The sequence below is a fragment of the Staurois parvus genome, unplaced genomic scaffold, assembly GCF_062004578.1.
Source record: "Staurois parvus isolate SC_StPar_1 unplaced genomic scaffold, SC_StPar_1.0 ptg000352l, whole genome shotgun sequence".
Taxonomy (NCBI): domain Eukaryota; kingdom Metazoa; phylum Chordata; class Amphibia; order Anura; family Ranidae; genus Staurois; species Staurois parvus.
The window spans coordinates 990310-1014722 of record NW_028318148.1 but is presented as its reverse complement, the minus strand read 5'-3'; the positions used below and the strand labels follow the sequence as shown (position 1 = coordinate 1014722).

The 24413-nt window shown below is 42.0% G+C and overlaps 1 long non-coding RNA gene across 2 annotated transcripts in view; it reads right to left on the bottom strand.

The window, feature by feature from the left end:
• Positions 1-799: 799 nt before the first annotated feature.
• LOC149456646 (uncharacterized) overlaps positions 800-24413 on the bottom strand; it is a 125886-nt gene continuing 102272 nt past the window's right edge. For both annotated transcript variants that reach the window (XR_016313826.1, XR_016313827.1), the window contains exons 3-4: positions 11683-11868; positions 800-1210 (exon numbers count right to left, since the gene is read on the bottom strand). This is a non-coding gene — a long non-coding RNA (uncharacterized LOC149456646). The remainder of the gene's footprint in view (positions 1211-11682; positions 11869-24413) is intronic.

The window sequence follows — 24413 nt, the reverse complement described above, 5'->3', positions numbered from 1 at the left end:
AATGTGACCCCAGCACTGATGGAGAGGGGGCAGGGGAGGGTAAAACTAGGATGCTGTGCAGGAAGCTGACATCCTCCTTATCAACTGATGACATCATTGATTGTCAGGACTCCGACGGCTAGAAGGTCATAATGGTGCACAATGAAAAACTGTGGCTTTGTGTAACTAAAAGGCAGGTTTGTTCCAACTGCTGACTTGTAAACAAGTTTTTATGCAATTTTTAGACATTTTGCCAAGGCACCCCTGAAGAAACCTCAAGGCACACCAGGGTGCATGGATACCCTGGTTGAGAAAGGCTGGCCTAAATCTTAGCAGGTGAGCCCTCAGTGAAAAGGAGGCATCTTGTTGATAGCTCATGGTGAGGGGTTTTCAATTAAGCTAAAAGGTTTTGTTGACCCATGTAATGACCAGTTTGCCCCTTGGCCCATCCCTCCTGACCCTACACCTTCACATCTGAAAGGGGAAGATAAATCAAGGGTGGATGTTCCTGGCCTTCTTTGGATGTCAGAGAGCTGTATTACAGAGTGGTGGTCCTCCTTCTCTTTACAATTAAAGGGGGGGGGGTCTCTGTTACATTCCTTTTCAAAAAGAGCTCCTTATTTTAAAAGAGAGATCTTTCTAAACTCATTAATTTTATTAATTAGGACATTCTGCTAAGACAGTGTGCATAAATTGTGAGCAAATGACTTTGTTTTTTATCAGATGGCCTCCTCTCTTGTCCCCAGTGTCCCATAGCTCATAGTACTGAGTTTATTAAACTGTAATTTGTTTGAAACATTTAAGACAAACAGTCCCCCAAGAGATTAGTAAAATTCCTTTATTTATATTGCAGATTAAACATATGGCGTGCTGACTATTAAATTATATGAACAGGGTGATACCCCTGGATACCTTTGGATGTAAATGACTCTACGATACTGTATACGTATATACACATGCTGTATATGAGATTTAAAAACATACACCTAGAAATAGCTCTGACATTTTTACACCACATTGGTTTCTGAGATAATATTTACAGAGATTGCTACATACAACATTGATAATGTTATCTTTGGCCAGCGGCTCTTCTGTTTCTACAGAAAACAAGCCATCACACATTTGCCGCGTTCACCCAACTTGAGTCCTGGCATAGTGGCAATGTGATTAAAGATGGGACTTTTCAGTGAGGGATCGACTCATCCACGGCCAACCATTCAGGAATTTCTTTCTGTATAAAGAACAAACTTCATATTAAAGAAACAATTTTACTAAAAAGAAATCTTAAATGACATTGTAATGTATGCATTTGAATCCATCTTTATATTAGTTTCCTGCAACTTTTTGCAGTAGGACTCAGAGAGGGAGATACTAAGATACTAAGGGAGGGAAGGGCTGCGCTGTGAACCAATGAGATTCTGTTGCACTGAACAGCATTGTCAATCTAACACTAGGTGCTTGCTAAGGCTGGCCATACACTAATTATTTGTTTTGTTCAATCAGCGGGTTGAATGAAAGAAACTGACTTGATTCCTCCATCCGCACGTTCCACAGTGGGGATGAGGGAATATCTCTCGCTGGACCTTTGTATTCCGATGGCGGGGAGATTTCCCCACCAGCAGAATACACTCATCAGGACTGTTAGCTATAGCCAGTGACACTGATCGCAAGAACATTTTCCAATTGCCTGTTTGTACACAAGTCAGTTAATAGATTGACTTGTGTACAATCAGCCTGCCCACACATTTATTGAGCTTTGGCCGATCCCTGTTGAACCAGCCAAATTTTGATCCGTATATGGCTGGCTTAAAATGGCTGTAAACCTCAGACGTGAAATATGAACAAAGCATCTCCCTCTATAGTGTGTACTTGTCTCAGTTAGGAGCACCAGTTGTCTTTTCTGTCTGCTGCTCCATTCCTCTGCTATCAGCATGAATCATTTCTGACAAGTTTTCCTGACACCAAAAGAAAAATGGTGACAGGGGTGGGACCTCCAGCAGATTGACAGCCTCAGCTCTGCTCCTGTGAACTGTAGGGAGGGGGGGTGTCTCTTCCCACCAATCAGCTCTCAGAGCTCTCCTCACTGATGTAACCTCAGGTCTCCACCCCCTGCTTTTCAGAGCTCAGAGACCCTGCGTAAATCCTGCACTTTGAAGGGATGTAGGGGAAAGACGGCTGTAGATAGACAGAAACATCTTAATTAGGAGAATTTGTTTCATCTCTGTATATCGCCTGAGGTCAGCCACTTCACTGGGTATGTGTAAGGGTTTACAACCACTTTAAGAGAACTGAATGGTGATTCATTGGTGTGTTGCTATTACTTCATCATCCAGAGACCAAGCTATGTTGTTTAACTGCAGTGGAGAAAAGTAGGACCTTTGACCTGGCTATTCTGTCTTGAAAGATAGGCTGAACAGAATTTCAGGTCTTTTTGCAGGTTAAATTCTTCAGCCTGTTGCCACTTTACACATGCCTAGCGCTACTATATCTGCCAGTCAAAGAAACCTAATACCCAAATATGCTGCTTTAAAAACTACTAAAAATGGCCCTTTTTGTCTGAAACAAATCAAATATCAGCTTTGCAGCAAAGTATATACTAGCAAAGCATAACGTCAATGCTCCCCCTGAAAACAGTTGTGGCTCCATAACACCAAGTATAATGTTAAAGAAGCCTCCAAAGAATAGTGTATTCCTCTATGCCACCCCCCCCCCCCCCACCATTGTACACATTTGTTTTTGTTTGTATTAGAATAGATCCCCTACAATTACTTGACTACAAATTCCTTGGACTGCAAGTGATCATCAAAGAATGGTCCCCCACTGCTGTCCATAGAATTCAAATTTGAAACTTGACTTTTTTTTTATATTTAGTAAAAGTTTACCACATTTTTTAATCCCTGAAAGTAGCAAAAATATATATTTTATTACAGCTGTCCTGCTACTAATTAAGGATCCTATTAGACTTTGTAAAAATCTCTGGTGAAATTTACTGCTTTTATCACTCTTTTACTTTTAGCTATAGCTTACTCCCCATTAAAAAAAAAACAGCAAAGTTTGACCCTCTCTCAGGTCCTGGGTTCTCTAGTGACCAAGACATGCAAGTAGAGATTTGATCTGTAGCAGTCCCTGCTGGTTGTCATCTGGTACTACAAGCTGAATATACAGTGATTACCTGGGAGAATAAAGCTAGATACTAGTAGAATTTAAATCCAATTGTTTATAATAATAATTAGAATAATAATTTGATTTTCTAATTATTCTTGAGGTCAAAGCAATGTTTGATTTTGACAAGAAAACTTAAAGGAGCAAAATGGTAAATTTTTCTCAAGCAAACACATTTCTCAGATTGTGGAGGTTATTCATTAAACCTGCATGGTACAAAATCTGGTGCATAGAAACCAATCAGCTTCCAGGTTTTATCGTTGAAAAACCTGAAGTTAGAAGCTGATTGGTCACTATGCACCAGATTCTGAGTGCTCCCGTTTTAGTAAATCTCCCCCAGTATGTGGTTTCCGTTTGGGAAAGGTCTATCCATACCAAAATCAAATTTTGAATGCAAACAAATTCTGAAGTACATTCAAAGGACATTCGTGAAGTGATCAAATCTGCATACGAACATTGATTTGAAAATCTATTAGTATATTGCCAGCTTTATTTCCCCACAGCGTGTGCAGGAAGAGCCATTGTGGGTGGCATTACACAGCTTGGCTGATAAATGGCGTTTTCACTGTAGGTAATTACTAACCAGTGAGGGCCAGTAGGACAGGGTATAGAAAAGAATCACCCCCCTTTAAAATAATCACATTTTGTTACTTTGCAGCCTGAAATGAAGACAGACACAGTTTTTGTTTTATCCAGCTGCATTTACTCCGTGCAACGTATAGCTTCCAAGTAAAAGATATAACATCAACATATCAGACAAAAAAAAATCAAAAAAAGAATTACTGAGGTAGAAAAAGGATCACCCCCTTGTATCAGTATTTTGTTGGACCACCTTTTGCTGTAATTCCAGCCTTTAGTCTGTTGGGATATGTCTCTACTAACTTAGCACATCTAAACTGCAATATTTGCCCACTCTTCTTTGCAGAACTGCTCAAGTTCAGTTCAATTTGATGGTGACCGTTTGTGGACTGCAGTCTTCAAGGCATTCCATAGATTTTCAATGGGGTTTGGGTCTGGGCTCTGACTAGACCATACAAGGACATTCATCTTGTTCTCCTTCAACCACTGTGTGGTCATGTTTGCTGTGTGCTTTGGGTCACTGTCATGTTGGAAGGTAAACCTTCTTCCCATTGACAATTTTCCGGCAGAGGGCAGCAGATTTTCCTTTAAGAATTTGACCCTATTTTGCCCCATCCATTTTTCCTTCTATCCTAAGAAGTGCTGCAGTCCCTGCTCCCTGTCCCGCCCCCCAATAACAGAATATTACCACCTCCATGCTTTACTGTAGGAATGGTGTTATTTGGATGGTGAACTGTATTGGATTTCCGCCAGACATATCGTTTAGTGTTAAGGCCAAATAATTCAATTTTAGTGTCATCTGACCATAACACCTTTTTCCACGTGGCCTCAGAATCTTCAAGGTGCTTTTTGGCAAAGCTCAGTCGTGACTACATGTGGCTTTTCTTGAGGAGTGGCTTTTTTCTTGCAACCCTCCCATACAAGCCACATTTGTGAAGAATATGTGATATTGTTGTCACATGCACACAATGACCACTCTTTGCCATAAATTCCTGCAACTGCTTCAGAGTTGTTGTAGGCCTCTTGGTAACCTTTTTGACCATTTTCCTCCTGGCTCTTTCATCCTGTTTGAAGCGACATCCTGATCCAGAGAGGGTCTGTGTTGTACCAAATACCTTCCACTTCTTAATAATAGACTTCACTGTGCTTCTAGGCATTGATAAAGCCTTTAACATTTTTTTGTATCCATCGCCTGACTTGTGCCTATCCACAACTTTATCCCAGAGACCTTTTGACAGTGCCTTGCCACCCATAGTTGATTGTTTGCTTTAGTTGCACTACAGGGACTGAAATGCTCCAGGAAATTATAATTAGCTAATCAAAATGACTACAGCTGATCACAGTTGAAAGTTAAATGGCTTTGTATGCCACTGAGAAGGTGAGTAGCTAGACCTGATTGTGTTTACAAGTCATTTTTAGGAGGGGGATGATCCTTTTTCCAACTCAGTGATTCTGTTTTTGGATTTGGAAAAATAATTTCTGACATGTTGGTGTTATATCTTTCACATGGATGTTACAAGTTGCACTGAGTAAATACAGCTGGATAAAACAAAAACGGTCTGTCTTCATTTCAGACTGCGAAGCAACAAAATGTGATTCTTCTTAAGGGGGTGATTCTTTCCTATACCCACCATACCTACTAGAGTTCTTCTCTGTTGAACAGATGCCCGCTTGTGTTGTAGGGATCTGCGCATAGAGTGACATCCTCAGTCTCATCTGTGTAGTTGAGCTGCACTCAGTAGCTCTTTCAGCACTAATCAGCACAAACAGATATTTCAGCACTGGTCCTTGTTATAATTTAAACGATACTATGTATTAGCAGCTATACACAATGTTTCTATATTTTTTTTTATACATGAGAGTTGCTGAAGGAAACCTGAGAATAGAAAAAAATAAGACGAGGCTGCAGTAATGGGCACTGATAGGCTGCACGGATAGGCGGCACTGATGGGCATTGACAGGTAGCACTGGTGGGCACTAACAGCACTAATGGACACTGAAAAGCAGCACTCATATATGGCACTGATAGTTGGCACTGACTGGCACTGATAGGCATCACTGATAGTTGGCGCTGAAAGGCAGCTCTGATTTGCACTGATATGTGGCATTGATGGGCACTGATATGTGGCATTGATGGGCACTGACAGGTGGCAATTATGGGCACTGACAGGTGGCACTGATGGGCCTACACTGATCATAAGGGCACTGATTGGAACTGTTGGGCTGCACTGACGAACACTGATTAGCAGCACTGATTGGTGGCACTGACTGGCACTGATAATTGGCACTGAAAGGCAGCTCTGATGGGCACTGATATGTGGCATTGATGTCATATGACGTCCTTACAAAGCAAGAGAGCCGCCGCCCTCCCATCATTTCCTTATATGGCGGGTGGGGGCGGTTAAAGTAATATTAAAGAATATGTAAACACATTTCATATTCCTGATATGTGCCTGGTGTACCATGTACTTGTGTGAAAAAGTATCCTGTTCTCTTTGTATTTCTTCCTTTGTGTGAAATCCCTGGTGTTCCTGCCAGTCCCTCTGCTTTCTTATTAAAAACTGACCACACTGAGCTGGAGAACACAGCGTGGTCAGTTCTCAACTGTGCTGGGTACTCAGCCTGCTCTTCTCCAGTCATCAAACTTGTTCTGACACCCCCCCCCCCCCCTCCCCTGCACAGCCTTTCATGCAGCTGAGAACAGAGGGTATGTGATCCCTTATAATAAAGGGAAAAAAGGATCTATAATGTTTTTTTCATATATACACAAATGTTTTGACTTGCATTCAATGCATGAAGGTAAAAAATATTTAGTGTGCAACTCCACCTTCAGCCCCCCCTTTGGCTTGCTTTGGGGCACTCAGTGGGGGAAGGAGCCAGCAGCTTGGCAGGGTACCAAGACTGCTCTGTGCAAAACCATTGTGCAGAGCAGGTACAGTGGGGATCGAAAGTTTGGGCACCCCAGCTAAAAATGTGTATTAATGTGCATAAGGAAGCCAAGGAAAGATGGAAAAATCTCCAAAAGGCATCAAATTACAGATTAGACATTCTTATAATATGTCAACAAAAGTTAGATTTTATTTCCATCATTTACACTTTCAAAATAATAGAAAACAAAAAAATGGCGTCTGCAAAAGTTTGGGCACCCTGCAGAATTTATAGCATGCACTGCCCCCTTTGCAAAGCTGAGACCTGCCAGTGTCATGGATTGTTCTCAATCATCGTCTGGGAAGACCAGGTGATGTCAATCTCAAAGGTTTTAAATGCCCAGACTCATCTGACCTTGCCCCAACAATCAGCACCATGGGTTCTTCTAAGCAGTTGTCTAGAAAACTGAAACTGAAAATAGTTGACGCTCACAAAGCTGGAGAAGGCTATAAGAAGATAGCAAAGCGTTTTCAGATGTCAATATCCTCTGTTCGGAATGTAATTAAGAAATGGCAGTCATCAGGAACAGTGGAAGTTAAAGCAAGATCTGGAAGACCAAGAAAAATATCAGACAGAACAGCTCGCAGGATTGTGAGAAAAACTATTCAAAACCCACGTTTGACTGCACGATCCCTCCAGAAAGATCTGGCAGACACTGGAGTTGTGGTACACTATTCCACTATAAAGAGATACTTATACAAATATGGTCTTCATGGAAGAGTCATCAGAAGAAAACCTCTTCTACGTCCTCACCACAAAAATCATTGTTTGAACTTTGCAAATGAACATATAGACAAGCCTGATGCATTTTTGAAACAAGTTCTGTGGACCGATGAGGTTAAAATTGAACTTTTTGGCCGGAATGAGCAAAGGTACGTTTGGAGAAGAAGGGGCACAGAATTTAATGAAAATAACCTCTGTCCAACTGTTAAGCATGGGGTTGGATCAATCATGCTTTGGGGTTGTGTTGCAGCCAGTGGCACAGGGAACATCTCACGAGTAGAAGGAAAAATGGATTCAATAAAATTTCAGCAAATTGTGGATGGTAACTTGATGCCATCTGTGAAAAAGCTGAAGTTAAAGAGAGGATGGCTTCTACAAATGGATAATGATCCTAAACACACCTCGAAATCCACGGGGGATTACATCAAGAGGCGTAAACTGAAGGTTTTGCCAAGGCCTTCACAATCTCCTGACCTCAACATAATTGAAAATCTATGGATAGACCTTAAAAGAGCAGTGCGTGACAGACAGCCCAGAAATCTCAAAGAACTGGAAGACTTTTGTAAGGAAGAATGGGCAAAGATACCTCAAACAAGAATTGAAAGACTCTTGGCTGGCTACAAAAAGCGTTTACAAGCTGTGATACTTGCCAAAGGGGGCAGTACAAGATATTAACTCTGCAGGGTGCCCAAACTTTTGCAGACGCCATTTTTTTGTTTTCTGTTATTTTGAAAGTGTAAATGATGGAAATAAAATCTAACTTTTGTTGACATATTATAAGAATGTCTAATCTGTAATTTGATGCCTTTTGGAGATTTTTCCATCTTTCCTTGGCTTCTTTATGCACATTAATACAAATTTTTAGCTGGGGTGCCCAAACTTTCGATCCCCACTGTAGGTATGACATGTTTGTTATTTTTAAAACAAAACATTTGAACCTTTAGTATCATTTTAGGCACTATAAATAACATTTCCCAGTAAACTATTTGTAGAAATGTTACCTAAACACTTATAGTTTACATTTTCAAAGCTGCCAACTTCTGCTCTTTCAGTGGGCAGTGCAGTCTCCACTCAGCCTGCTAGCTTGCAGGAGGGAGAGGGGGGAGGAGGAAGAAGCAGGGGAGTGCCCTGCCATACTAGGCTATTGAGCTGTGTGTTTCTATTGATGGCCACAGTGTAGGGCAACACAGCACTAGTCTTTGCATGCAGGGTGGCTCCATAGGACACTTAAAGAGATGGAAGCCACCCTGAGACAGGAAACCTGGGGCACCATCTTAAACTAGAACATAGGCAAGGATTAAAAAACAAAGCAGCCCAACTACAGGAAAATGTAAAAGGGTTAACAGCTTTTTTGTTCAGGGATGAGGAAAAACGCTTTTAATTTCCTAATCCTTACCTAATTCTCCACTCCCCCTCGCAGACTGTGCTCCCCCAGCTGCTGGCAGTGGACTGTCTCTTGCTGTAAACATGTCCAACATATATCAACGAGTCCTGCATATAAGAAGACGCTCAAAGAATGGCTGACGCATTTTGAGGGGGATCCTTTCTTCCAGTGAGCCCAAGACTCTGAGGAAGAGGGGATTCCCCCTCGAAATGCATCATTCATTCTTCCCTTTCCTTACTTTCTTATTTTTCTGCTCTCTCTCTTTCTCTGTCTCTCTCCTTCCCTCTTCCTGTATTCTTCTCTCCTTTTTTCCACCTCCCCCCCCCCTCTACTTTCCCACTCTCTCTGCCTTTTTTCCTCCCCTGTCTTCTTTTCCTGTTTTCTCTTCTTTCCTCTGTTTCTCGCTCTCTTGCTCTCTACCCACTCCATTCTTTTCCTACACCTCTTTCTTCATTTTCCTGTTCTCTCGCTTTCCCTCTCTCTCTCTTTTATCCATTTTTCCTGCTCTCTCTCTTTCTTCTTTCCTGATGTAAATGCTCTGTTTCTCTCTCTCTCCCTTCTCTTTATTATTATTATTACTATACAGGATTTATATAGCGCCATCTGTTTGCTCAGCGTTTTACAATACAAAGAGAGACAATACAGATACAGTTCAATATAAGTGGGTTAGGAGGGCCCTGCTCACAATCTAAGAGGGAGGGGTTGGTGGTACAAAAGTTAATAACTGTGGGGGATGAACTGATAGGAAGAATAGGCTTCCCTGAAGGGATAGGTTTTCAGAGATTCCCTAAAAGTGGTCAGAGTAAGCAATAGATGGATAGGTTGAGGTAGAGAGTTCCAGAGGATGGGAGAGGCTCTGGAGAAGCCTTGGAGACAAGCATTGGAGGAGGAGACAAGGGAGCTAGAGAGCAGGAAATCATGGAAGGATGGTTTTGGTGATACTTGGAGACAAGATTGATGATGTAATTAGGGGCAGAGTTATAAATGGCTTTATATGTTAATGTTTTTAATTTTATTCGTTGGGCAATGGGAAGCCAGTGGAGGGATTGGCAGAGAGGGATGGCAGATATGGAATGGTTGGTAAGGTGGATGAGTCTGACAGCAGCATTCATGATAGACTGAAGAGGGGATAGCCTGCGATGAGGTAGGCCAATGAGGAGGGGGTTACAATAGTCAAGGCAAGAGATAACCAGGGAGTGAATAAGTTGCCTAGTGGTTTCCGAGGTTAGGAACGGCCATATCTTGGAGATGTTGTGGAGGTGAAGTCTACAAGATTTGGGCAGTGATTGGATTTGGTGCTGAAAGGACAGATGAGAGTCCAGGATTACACCTAGTACCCTGGCATGAGGGGAGAAACTGATTGTTGTATAATTGATCTTGATGGAGAAGTCAGAGGAGGGGGAATGGGCTGGGGGAATACTAAAAGCTCAGTTTTGGAAAGATTGAGTTTGAGGAAGTGGAGTGACATCCATGCTGATATGTCACTTAGTAGGTTAGTAATGCGAGAGGAAACTGAAGGGGTGAGGCGAGGGGTAGAAAGATAGATTTGTGTGTCATCAGCATAGAGATGGTACTTGAAGCCATGGGAGTTTATCAAGTGACCAAGGGAGGAGGTGTAGATGGAGAAGAGAAGGGGTCCAAGGACAGAATCTTGAGGGACCCCTACAGAAAGTGTAAGTGGAGAGGAGGAGACAGAGTTATAGGTAACACTGAAGGAGCGCTGCGATAGGTAGGAGGAGACTCAGGATAGAGCAGGGTCTTGGAGGCCAAGAGAGTGGAGCTTTTTGAGGAGGAGGAGACGGTCAAAAATATCAAATGCTGCCAAGAGGTCAAGTAGTAAGAGCACGGAGTAGTGGCCATTGGTTTTAGCAGTTAGTAGATCATTAGTGAGTTTTAGTAGGGCAGTTTCAGTGGAGTGCAGTGAGCGAAAGCAAGACTGTAAAGGGTCAAGAAGGTTGTTGTCAGTGAGGCAGGAGCTCAGGGGATTGTAAGCGTTCTAAGAGTTTAGAGGTAAATGGGAGCAGGGAGATGGGTCTTAAGTTGTTCAGGTTGGTGGGGTCCAGCGAGGGCTTTTTAAGTATGGGAGTGATGTGTGCTTACTTTAGAGGGGTGGGGAAGGCACCATTAGAGAGGGAGAGATTGAAGATGTTTCTTCTTTTCCTACTTTCTCTCTTCCCTTTTTCTTTCTTCTTTCCCCCTATGTGTGTGTGTCTCTCTCTTCTTTGCCTGCTCTCTCTCACTCTCTTCTCTTTCTTCCTCTTCTTGCTCTCCCCCCCCCCCTTTTTTATCTCTTTCTTGCTCTCTCTTGTCTTTCCTCTCTTTCCTGCTCTGTCTTCTCTTTCCTTATTTTCCTGTTCTCTATTTCTATCCTTCTCTTCTCTCCTTGCTTACCTGCTTTGTTTCTTCCCCTTTTTGTTTCCTCCATACCCAACTCTCTTTTCTTTTCTCTTTTTCCTGCCCTCACTCTCCTTTCTTTCCTCTTTTTCCTGCCCTCATTCTCCTTTCTTTCCTCTTTTTTCTGCTCTCTCTCCTTTCCTCTTTGTTCTACTCTCTCTCCCTCTCTATAACTGACCCTGTCTGTTTTGCTCTCTCCCTCTCTTAGAAGATGCTGAATCAATAATATCTGTTTAGTTTTTCTTGTCAAATTCCCAGGAATGAATCGCAGCGACAACTTGTACAAATAATACATAAGTAAGGAAGTCGTGTACACTTGACATGTCCCCCCGGATCCGGCTATGGATAGTGTCACTCACAGAGTCACTTATCTGAAGAAGCATAATTGCTATCGACTGGCATAGATACAAGGCACAGTGGTGATGGTGGGGGGGGGGGGGGGGGTATGCAGGCTGCATCCCCTCAAGTCATTCGTATTCCTTTCTTCACAAGCATACGGATAGAGCTGGAGGCCGGTGGGAATTTACACTTACCATCTCATTAATCTTCTTGTAAGCTCTTGCAGTGGCACAAAGCGGTGGCGGCACTGGGGGAGCTTCTCCAGGGATAGCGATTGCAGGCGCTTTCATGTTGAAAATTCTATTTGTCCCCTTTAATTCAGTTTCTTGATGTTCGTCAGTGCTGGTTATGAGAAATATCCCCCTAATCTGTATTCAATCCTATAATAAAGAGGTAAAATTAAATTGTGAAATATGGATAAGAAACTGTCTGCAACATGTTTTGTCTGCAGCATGCTTAAAGTGAACCTGTGGGGAATTTAAACTCTAATAAACTGCACTGGGGACTTATAGCAGCTGGCACAGGGTTTCTGCGGGAGTCTTCCAGAGCCCCTGAGAGCCCAAAATTTTGGGCCACTCAAAAATGTGAAAAGTGACCTATTCTAAAAACGTTGGTACATGGCACTGCCCACTTCTATCTCCTGTTTCCTTGTGATTGGCCAATCACACATAGTGAGTCATGGAAAGTCACTATTTGCACATTAAAGCATTTAGGGTTTTGGAATCCTGCAGAGCTCCAGGAGATAATTAGAGATGAATCTAGGCCTTTGGCACATTTTAAAGCTGAAATTATTACAGTATTTGTGAATTTTTTACCTACCTAATATTTGTAGTTTTAAATTCTTCCTAAACACCTTGCCCTCCAGCTACCAGTGCCTGAAACATGTTAGAATAATTTCAATATACCCTGCAAAAGCACCCAATTGGAACACAGTATTGGATATCTTGCTGTCATCCATATTTCTGCAGTGCAAGGGATTTGGAGAAGTTAACATTGATTTTCTATTTCAGTAATATTTATTTGGTTTTAACAAGTAATAAATAAGCAGTAGGTCTGCCCATGCAGGGGATAGCAATGATATTTGCAATTGGAATAAGACATTGGAAGTCAGTACATGGCTGACATGGCAGCATTAATTCAACACATATTAATAGGTTAAAAGGGTACAGAGGGCCGAGAGGGACCCCTATCCCCCCCCCCCACACACACACACACACACACCCACGGCAGCTGGGTGTCCCCCCGTGCCTGTCAGTACAAGTTTGCCATCTGCAGGTCATGTAAATGCAATATGGTAAGGGAGTTGAACATAAACATGAAAGAGACTAGGCTAGAAGGTAATGAGACAAAGGAGAAGAGTCACACACCTGTAAGCAAGGAGTGAAAGAAAGAGCAGGGAAAGAAGGAGTTGGCTCGAGGGCCACAAGTCAGGAAAAGAGGAGAGCAACAAAGACTCAGGAGGAGCCCTTCAGAGTAAGCCTAAGTTGGCTTGAGGAAGAATGGGAAAGGCATACATTAGACATGGTTCCCAAATGTTGAGAACCTTAGCCTGAGCATTTAGTTACAGAACACCAGGCTTTGCTCCAGTTCGCTAGGTCTACCTCAACTGCCACACCCCGTTCCCATTGAACAACATACAAGAGAGACATAGAGGACTGAGATAAGACCTGGGTACCAGGGTAGTGTTGGCAGGTATGCTCAGAGGTAGTTTTCTGGAATGGGTAAGTGGAAATTCTGCATAGTGAGGTAACCCAATGCTGGGGCTGAAGATAACGGAAGAACTCCGATTGAGGGATGTCATGGGAGAGGTCCATGTGGGAAAAGACTTGGAGGTTAAAAAATTATGAATGTAAGAAAACCCATTGGTGACCCACCAAGAGAATGCCTGGGCTGGTCCAGGCCAGGCAGTTAACATTGATTTGAATTAATTAGTTTTAGAACTAATTAGTTTTTAATAAACGCTTTTTAAAGGATGTCTTTTATACTGTATATGTCAGGGATGCTGTTTATATACAGTATATTAGATTATCTACTTTAATTCAGCAATGCCTTTCATATATGTTAGGAGATCTACTTTAGTTCACAGATGTCTTTTATATAAATCTGTCCAGAGAGCAACTTTTAGTTTAGCGTGCAACTAAAGAGAGATTTTATGGTTGATTTTCTTTGAACATTTACAAAATTTACAAACTGAAATTTTTGTCATTATTAAAAAAAAAATGGTTTAGCGGACATTTAATACAGGTATGTTCCTGATACCTTGTTGGCAGAGCATAGACTAATCATTCAAATAAGAATACCCAGTATATTGTAAAGGGGGCTTCCTTATCATATAACTGTGGAAGGAATTGACGTGGATTTAATTAACTGCATGACTTCTGGGACTGATTAAGCATGTGCTGTATTTAAAACTTGCTTGCCCTAGGAACACATTGCAATTTTAAGTATGCTTGTTTTATGGTTTGTAACCTTTTATTTGTGATTGTTTACAAGAAAAAACAAGAAAGAGAATAAAAAAAAATCAAAACAAATTAAAAAAAATGTCCAGTATGCTTTTTAGCAGCTGTGCTAGGTTTTGTGCAACTGGTTAAACCATATGGCCCCATAACTGCTAGGAGAGAGGGATAGGTGTTGGTTGTTTGGCAACTTGTGTAATCTGATCTAATTTAGCCCCGATTCACATATATGCGGCCATGCGGGCCGCGTTTTGCGAGGGCATGAGAGCCCATTCATTTGAATGGACTCCCGTGCCCCGTGATATGCAGGGAAGAAGTCCCTGCACTTCTTCTGAAAACGCAGCACGCACGGGAACTTCGGTTCCCAGTATGGTTGCGTTTTTCAGTGCGGGCAGCGTGCCATTAGAACTAATGACACCCGCCCACGGGTCCGCAATTCTCTGTGCGGGTGGTGCGGCTGCACGGATTTTCATGCGGATCCACAGCGGCACCACTCACACAGATTTTACCTAGCCGTAGTATTCCGGTCTATTTACAACCTAGTTTTAAGCCAGCCTGCAGAAAACAAATTGTCTTCATAGAACTTACCATCTAATGGCTGCAAGTGGTTGATATGAAAAAAATAACATAATTTATATTGACCTATTCAAAAAAGAAACATTTTCAGTGATAAACTTAGATTTCAAATTTGGTTGCAAGGCACTATACATCCCCTTTAACCTCAGTTATTCAAATTTGCTGGGGGCCACAAGGCTCTTGTCCTTGAATAGTCACTTTTTCCTGTCTGGTGAACTTTTCTTTAAATTGCTTCTGTATCTATGCCACCAGAATGAAAGTAAATCCATTTACAGCTCCGAAGCACCGTTTTATTTTTATCGTGTCACCCACCCTCCCTATCAGATTGACATTGTGTCCCTCCTCCTCGCGCAATGACAGTCACGCTCATCGGTCACCTTCACAAAGAACAGCCATCACAGCGATACAAATGGATGTGTATCATCTCCTGCGTTCTGTCACCTCTCCTGACAAGCATGATTAGACAGAGAATGGCGCTCTCGTGTCCCCTTTTTCTCTGTTTCCTTTCAATTGCGTTATTTATCCTTGCGTTCATGACAGGCTGCTTCTGTTTTCAGATTGAATGGAAATGTGCCGCCATGCAGAAATCATTTTTGAAATTTTTGTGAAGAAAAATATTTCTAGAGAATTTCAATAATATGCAAACGTCTCCATAATTCCATTATTATTTTAGAGAATCTACAGCTCTTTCAGTAAAATAAATGAGCATTTAAAGTATTGTTAACATGTAATGTTTTTTAAATTTTTTTTTTCTTTTTTTCCAATTTTTTTTACATCCTGTCATCAGAGTAGGTCATCATCACCATATTAACACTGTACTACTCTGGGGGGTGATCAAGTTGTAAATCAACCCATTCAGTTTAAAATAGAGATGAAAGACAAAACATCAAAAATATTATAAATACCTTTTTTCCCCCTTATTTACAAGTGATCACATTCCCTCATGTTCTTAGCTGCGTAAAAGCTGGGGAAGGAGAAAGAGTAGTACACTGGTCTTTCCAGTGAATGGCTGTGCACAGGTCTGATCAGTGGAGTAGAGCAGGCTGAGAACTAGCTAGAGAACTGACCACAGTGTATTCACCTTCTTAGTGTGGTCATTTTTATTAAGAAAGCAGACGTACTGTAGGAACACAAGGGATTTCACACAAAGGAATCAATACAAAGAAACAGGATACTTTTTCATATAAGTACATGGTACAGCAGGCTCATATCAGGAATATGAAATGTTTGGGTTTCACAATGTCTCTAACTGATGGATACATGTTCACTAACTTGAGTGCACCTTTTAAAAATTTAGCATGTTTGCATGGATACACAATATAAAACAGTATAATTTATTATTATATATAAAAAAAACAACCTTTTATCATTACAAACACATCATTCAAAATATGGTACATAAATACACCAATAAAATAGTCCTTTAAGAGTCTACATTATTTTATTCCTATTTAAACATTTAAAAAATGTATTTATGTGATTGCCTTTTAACCACTTGCTGCCCACCGTACATTTACTGGCAGGCTGGATCACGGGGCATGCAGCATGCCGCTCATGTGACCACTGTGTCAACCAGACACAGTGGATTGTGGCTCCTGGTACCCAGCTGCTTTGAGTGGTCCAGGAATCATGTGATCGCTATGCAATCACATGATCACAATGTCAACAAAGCTGTTATGAATGAATGAATGTCATTTATAACAGCTGTGCTTCCTTTACAGTGATACTGAGATTGGCTCACAGCTATCACATGGTACCTGGGTCAATCACAGCACCCTATACCATGTGATTAGCTGTAGCCAATCACAGATCACTAGTAATCACAGCTGTTATGTATGTAACCCATTCATGACTGTTCAATCTTGTAAACATCATTGTAACAGCAAAGTGTAACAAAAAACAATTCTGATCACCTCCCCACCTCACCCCAGAGTAGTACAGTGTTACTATGGTGACACTGAACTACTATGATGTATGTAAAAAAATAGTAAAAAAAGAAAAAAAAGTTTAAAAAAAATATTTAAAAATATTGAATACAAATTATTTCAAAATGTTTTTTAACATACTGTTACCACTCAGTGTCCCTGAACACCGCCACACCATTCATATGATGACACTGGTGACAGTACATAAAAAACAGTAAAAGAAAAGTACAAATTTTTTAAAATTCCTCCATTTTCCAAAAAATTGTGACAAAAAATTACAACTTCATAAACCTCGCTATGTCTGTTATTAAATACCTCACACTGTCTACTTTCCACAAAAGGGGTCATTTAGCGAATATTTGTACTGTCTTGGCATTTTAGGGCCTTAAGAAATTAGATCGGCCATCAGTACATCAAGATTGATCAAGTTTCAAAAATATATCCCATAGTTTGTAGACTCTATAACTTTCACACAAAACAATTAATATACATATTTGGATTTTTTTTTTTACCAAAGATATATCGCAGAATAGATTTGACCTGAGTTTATGAAGAAATTAGATTATTTTTAATTTGTTTTATTGGATATGTTTTATAACAGACTTATAACATTTTGACCCCACGGGGTGAGATCTTGCGTGGAGCCCCAGATTGAGGGAGATTATCAGTGGTCTTGTATGTCTTCCATTTTCTAATGATTGCTCCCACAGTTGATTTGTTCACACCAAGCTGCTTGCCTATTGCAGATTCAGTCTTCTCAGCCTGGTGCAGGTCTACAATTTTGTTTCTGGTGTCCTTCGACAGCTCTTTCGTCTTCACCATAGTGGAGTTTGGAGTGTGACTGTTTGAGGTTGTGGACAGGTGTCTTTTATACTGATAACAAGTTCAAACAGGTGCCATTGATACAGGTAATGAGTGCAGGACAGAGGAGCCTCTTAAAGAAGAAAGTACAGGTGTGTGAGAGCCAGAAATCTTGCTTGTTTGTAGGTGACCCAATACTTATTTTCCACCATAATTTGCAAATAAATTCTTTCCAAATCAGCCAATGTGATTGTCTGGATTTTTTTTCTCATTTTGTCTCTCATAGTTGAGGTCTACCTATGATGCCAATTACAGGCCTCTATCATCTTTTTAAGTGGGAAAACTTGCACAATTGGTGGCTGACTAAATACTTTTTTGCCCCACTGTATATATATTTATATATAATAAAACAGTGGTGTTCCAATATCAACAAAAGAAAGCTCTATTTGTGTAAAGAAATGATAAAAATATAATTTGGGTACAGTTATGCATGACCACTCAATTGCCAGCTAAAGTAGCGCAGTGCCAAATAGCGAAAAATGGGCTGATCAGTGTCAGACATTAGTAAACACAGTCAAGAACTCCACAGGCACAAGTATTTACATTATTATGTCATCTCTGGGTCAGCATCTCAGTCCAAGTAGTAGATGGTATGCCAGGAAAATACCTGAACAAAGATGGTGCCATCCTTCTGGAGAGTAAAGCAGATGCCTTCTGGACATCCCTTTAAATGGGGGCAGGATGGACTTCCTGATAACATGACCACTGTGAATATCTGTCATAGTGGTCACATGATCGGTAGTCAGTCCCACCGCTTCCTGATAATAGCGAGTGCGCAGTGAGCACAGAAGACTTGGCTGTCCATGGATGTGCAGTATGTGGACATTATAGCCCACCCTCTTTGCTGTCGTACTTATGCATTCCTTGGGTGGGAAAGGGTTAAAGGATGGTCACAGCACACACTTACATTTTTTTAACATCAGCATTGTATTAGCAATACAAAAAATTGTTAATTTTTTAAGCTTACTTGAAAAAAAATCTCCTTTCAGGAAGTGAGTTCTGCCTGTCTGCTAGTCATCTCTTCCCTGAACTTCCTGCATTCCCTGTGTGCTTTGCAGCTTCTCCTCTGCTGTTTACTTACAAGTTTTAAGGACTACATATCCCATGGTACCTTGCTGCCTGCAAGCAGAGATTTCTGTATAAAGTTCTTTAAAAAGCAGCCAGAACCTGAGTAGAAAAGTCTGCCCCTGTCAGCATGCTGTAAAGAAGGATCCCAAGTAGCAACCAAGCACATAAAATCCCACCCCCAAAAAAATTTTGAGGCCCCTTCACAACCACATACATGCATGTATGATGTTAAACGCATGTGTTGGGGGGCCTATGCATGGAAACGTCAATTGTGATACACATGTAACATATTGTGGTTCACGCCAGAATGACAGCAATATTTCTAGCAGCAGACCTCCTTCATAATGCCAAACTGATGACCTATAGGGTGCTTTTATAGCGTCTCCTATGGAAGATATAGGGTACTGAAGTTTTTTGCCATTTCACGGATGCACACAAATGTAAGGTTTGACATGTTGAGTATTATATACAACCTCATCTTTTATACCTTAGTAAAAGCTGGGTAATTTATTGTGTTTCTGTGCACTAAAAATAACTTTAGTGAATTTTTTTGCTGAAATTTTGCATTTCCTAGATCTCTGCAGTAATATTGTGTGACATTCCAACTATTACTATTTTATTCTCTAGGGCAGTGAAGGCAAACCTTTTAGAGACTGAGTGCCCAAACTGCAACCCAAAACCCACTATCGCAAAGTGCCAACACTGCAATTAAACCTGAACACTGAGGTTTTAGTTTAGAAAAAACAACCCGTACATTAACATCTTTTGTCTTAAAAGAAAAAAAACACAATAACAGAGCTTCCACTGACCACCAGCACAAAGGGGCAAAGTTCCACTGACCACCAGCACAAAGGGGCAAAGTTCCACTGACCACCAGCACAAAGGGGCAAAGTTCCACTGACCACCAGTACAAGGGGGCAAAGTTCCACTGACCACCAGCACAAGGGGGAAGTTCCACTGACATCCAACACAGAGGGGCAATGTTCCACTGACCTCCAGCTCAGAGGGGCAATGTTCCACTGACCACCAGAACAAGGGGGGAAGGTTCCACTGACAACCAGCACAAAGGGGCAAAGTTCCACTGACCACCAACACAAGGGGGTAAAGTTCCACTGACGACCAGCACAAGGGGCAAAGTTCCACTGACCACCAGTACAAGGGGGTAAAGTTCCACTGACCACCAGTACAAGGGGGCAAAGTTCCACTGACCACCAGCACAAGGGGGAAGTTCCACTGACATCCAACACAGAGGAGAAATGTTCCACTGACCTCCAGCTCAGAGGGGCAATGTTCCACTGACCACCAGAACAAGGGGGAAGGTTCCACTGACAACCAGCACAAAGGGGCAAAGTTCCACTGACCACCAGCACAAGGGGGTAAAGTTCCACTGACGACCAGCACAAGGGGCAAAGTTCCACTGACCACCAGTACAAGGGGGTAAAGTTCCACTGGCCACCAGCACAAGGGGGAAGTTCCACTGACAACCAACACAGAGGGGCAATGTTCCACTGACCTCCAGCTCAGAGGGGCAATGTTCCACTGACCACCAGCACAAGGGGGGAAGGTTCCACTGACAACCAGCACAAAGGGGCAAAGTTCCACTGACCACCAGCACAAGGGGGTAAAGTTTCGCTGACGACCAGCACAAGGGGGCAAAGTTCCACTGACCACCAGCACAAGGGGGCAGAGTTCTACTGACCACCAGCACAAGGAGGCACAGTTCCACTGACCACCAGCACAAGGGGGCACAGCTCCAAAGACCACCAGCACAAGGGGGCACAGTTACACTGACAACCAGCACAAGGGGCAAAGTTCCACTGACCACCAGCACAAGGGGGCAAAGTTCCACTGACCACCAACACGAGGGGGCACAGTTCCACTGGCCACCAGCACAAGGGGGCACAGTTCCACTGGCCACCAGCACAAGTTGGCAAAGTTCCACTGTCCACCAGCACAAGGGGGCACAGTTCCACTGACCACAAGCACAAGGGGGCACAGTTCCACTGACCACAAGCACAAGGGGGCACAGTTCCACTGACCACCAGCACAAGCTAAAATCTTGTGCTAACAAAAATTAATGCATTAAAACTCACAGCCAGTTCAATATACATATCTTTGTCAGCGCACTGACCAGCCATGCGAGAGCTCGGATGAGTCGTGGCTAATGAGTCACAGCTCGTGACGTCATTGCCTGGTGCCGCTACTCAGTTCTGAGCATGTGCATGGCCCCGATGTGCACTGTTATCCGATGCTCGGCTGCTGGGGCAACTTGGCTGCATTCCAGCTGCGACACACGTGCCATAAGTTCACCACCACTGCTCTGGGGTGTGTAAAAAATGCAAAAACGACTCTGGCAGCGAAAAGGCTAAAGGAATCTTGTACTAAGATAGTATGGATTCTGCTACTGTTGACCCAAAATGCCGGTTGCTTGGCTGTAAAGTTGAACATCTAGCTTCAGTACATTCAATGAGCTAGTGCAGAAGAAGGGTTCTGACTTCTCTCTGATTTAGCTGACTGCATACTTGTTCTGTACAGTGAAAGGCCAGGCAGTTAGCATTGTTTGAAGATCAGCAGTGCAGCCTCTGTATCCCTCAGTCATATACCAGGGATTGATAGGCCTTGACTACCTCTGCTATTGTTTTCTGTAAACATTTACTAATGCTTAGACATTCCACTTGCCTCACCTGCAGCAAACTAGCAGAGCGTGGAAAAGGCCCGGCTCCCAGGACTGCCCGGGAAATGAGTTTGTTCACGGAAACCATTTCAAGTGTGCCGAACAGGAAACAGAAAAGGGCCCCCGGGAGGGCGAGACTTGCAGAGGAACATTTTTCTTCTGCTGGAAACCAGTCTATTCATTGTATATGATTTCTACCTATTCTTCTCTCGCCCTCAGAGGATCTGGCGGGATATTGAAAAGATTTCATTACTCGTTATTAACAAGCGGCTAATTGAAAGCCAACAAGTACGACATTTAATTAACCTGCATTACCTTTGATGAAACAATGTTAAGATGTAAAATGTGAAGATTTTCATTTCTGTTATAGTGACTGTAATGGCATTTGGTTGTGTAATCCCTTTACAATGTTTCAGTTTATGGACTTTGTGGACGCAAAAGAAACTTTTTTGTTTATAAAGACAAAAGGATCACAACTGTGTATCTGCATGTAATCATGGATAACATATGTCAAAGGGGGAAAAAAAGCAATCAGATCAGGATCTGTTGTTCATCCAAAAAACATGTCTATATAATTGTTGTGTTTAACCCTTGATGTACATTGTTGAGGGTGTGAATCCAAAATGCTTTAGGGCCCAAGAGGAAGCCATCACTGTTCCCAACCCTGGTTGTCTGTCAATGTCTTCCCCCTTCAGCTCATGTATTTGATGATTATGTGTGTAAAATGCATTGCTACAGAGATGCCCGTCCTGTTGCATCTATAAGTCTGTTGTGGGGGCACTCTAAACTTAGGGGACAGTATTTGTTGGCCTTCAGGGTGGTCAAGTTGAGAATAGCTTCCTGTTTAATATAATTGGACTTGGTTAAAGTTCTCTACAAACATGAGCCTGTCGTTCATTTTTAGTTTATAGATACAGTTCCCAGTTGCCCTTGGAAGAACCACAGCAAGTGCTGTATCAGTGATTGGAGTGGTATAACCCTGTTACAAAAGTTTTTGCACAGTTAGAATGGTGCTGCTTGGCAGTGTGCCATGGGATCACCAATGGAGTGGGTGGCAGAGCAGGGAGTAAGGCAGCAACCTGCCATTCAGCCACTCACTTCTGCATTAATGCCCAGAAATAAACATGGGGATCACATGATCACTACCTACTTCTGGAACTAGGGGACTGACTAGTCTCCTGTATTGGTTTTTGGTGGCCATCTTGGGGGAACCTATGTCTGACTGGACACAAAGTTCTCCCAGGTTTGGACAGCAATGTTAACCCAGGGAGGCTAGGTCGCACCCTGCAGCCTCAAGGATACCTGGTTAAAGGAGCGATTTTTGAACATACTGCCAGTGTTAGTTGTGCAAACCTGAATTGCATTGTGACAGAGCTGTACAAGTGCCTTAATGTCCATACATGCAGTGTGTCTACTTTGGGATTGCTTGTTGTACAGTTTACTATTCATTACATAAAGCAGACAATTTCTAGAGGACATTCTCTCATCTGGTTCCTTTAAATTACTGCCATACAGTTAGCCCAGCCTCCATACACACCACCTGTTCCCTTTTCTCCATCTCATCAGGGCAGATGTGTTAGACTCAGGGACACTGGGCAGTTTCCAAAACTTCTTTTGGAGGAATCTTGCATTTTTTTTCTGCCTCTAAACATGTCCATACACACTAAGGCCCCTTTCACAAGGGCGTTAGGTTGATGGATGAAAAACGGACATCAATGAATCTCCATGAAAAAACGGATGTAAAAGGATGACCATCCGTTTACATCCACATCTGACAACATCCATTTTATGAAATGAATCAAAGCCCTATTTTTGTTCCATTAAAAAACAGTCCATTTTTGCATTGGTAGTGGATGTATAAAAAATGATGTAAAAACTGATCATAAACTGATGAAGAACTGATGAAGAACTGATGAAATACTGATGTAAACTTCATCCTTTTTGTCTTTGAAAAAACATGACTGAACCAATAAACCACATTTGAAACACCCATGTTAAAGGGGCCATAGACATTTCCAGGTGTTTAGATGCAGATAAAAAAACACTGCCAGCACGTTCAGGAGCAGCAGCATTTTGGCAGAGAAAATGTCTAAGATGCTTGAATGCGTCTAAATGCACTTAAGAGCTAAGTGTGTCAAGTGCTTGGCCATTCATTTTAATGGCCAGAGCAAATTAATATTCTGACCTATGAAATTAATAAACGCCCAGGCGCTTGACGAACTTAAGTGCTTGTTAAAATTCCTAAATGCATTTGCAAAAAGGCATGTTTTTGGAGCTGTTTTTCTCCTGCTAGGAAAAAGGCATTTAGAAGATTTGGGCAAGATGCACAGTGTGCAAGAGGTGTTTTGGATTTTTGGATGTGCACTTCGGTAATGAAGTAAGGTGTTTCTGTCTGTTGGATTTGTTTAGATAGATGAGGCCAAGTGACCCTGTTTTTTTGGTAATTTGTACATCAAGAAAGGGTATGATAGTTGGAGAAAGTTTCAGGGTATGATAGTTGGTATCTGAGGTATGATAGTTGGTATCTGAGAAGACACCATTCAAAAAAACAACAAATATGATTAACTCTGGCCCACACCCACCAAAACTCAGGAATATATCATCTATATACCGCATCCAAGTTTTAGTGCGTGTTTAAAGCACTGCAGGGACAGATAAAGTAATCCCAAGGATAGCCAACAAACAGAACGAGAGGAGATGCTGAGGGAGCAGCAGAACTACTCATTGCAGTGTTTGTCCATGGGAGTCCTGCTGTGAATTCTGCTTACCACCAACTTGTCTGTAGATATCCTACATGCTTAGCAATATCCTGTTCCTAGACGTTTTGCTTTGCACTCTTCTCACCTGTACTTAGAAATCTTGCATGATGGGTGGTACCCTGTTCATGGAAGTTCTGCTGTGCACCCCCGCTCACCTTTCCCTAGAAGTCCTGTATGCCATACAGTCTCCAGTCCCTTGTGACCCTTGTACATTGCAATGCACTCTGTCTACTGTTTGTAGCTACTGATTATTCTAGTAGCTGTCACCCCAGCAGAGTCCCTTGCTCACCTTGCCTTGGCTGGTAGTAACTAGTGTAGTGGCCTGGGAGCAGGAAGAGGCCAACCCATTTTCACCATTAGGAACACTAGAGTAGACCGCCTGTTCCTTAGACTTGACTCTTCAGTGAACCCAGCCATGGTTAGAGCAGGCTCTGTCCAGGTCCATGACAGTCCTCTTTTTGGGTAATCCATATATAACACAGAGGCATATTCACTATATCAATATATAGTATATCAATATATCTTAATATTAATGATATAATATATAATATATATCAACTGGAGATTAGCTTATTGAATTCTTATCAGCCCTGCATTAGCTTGTAG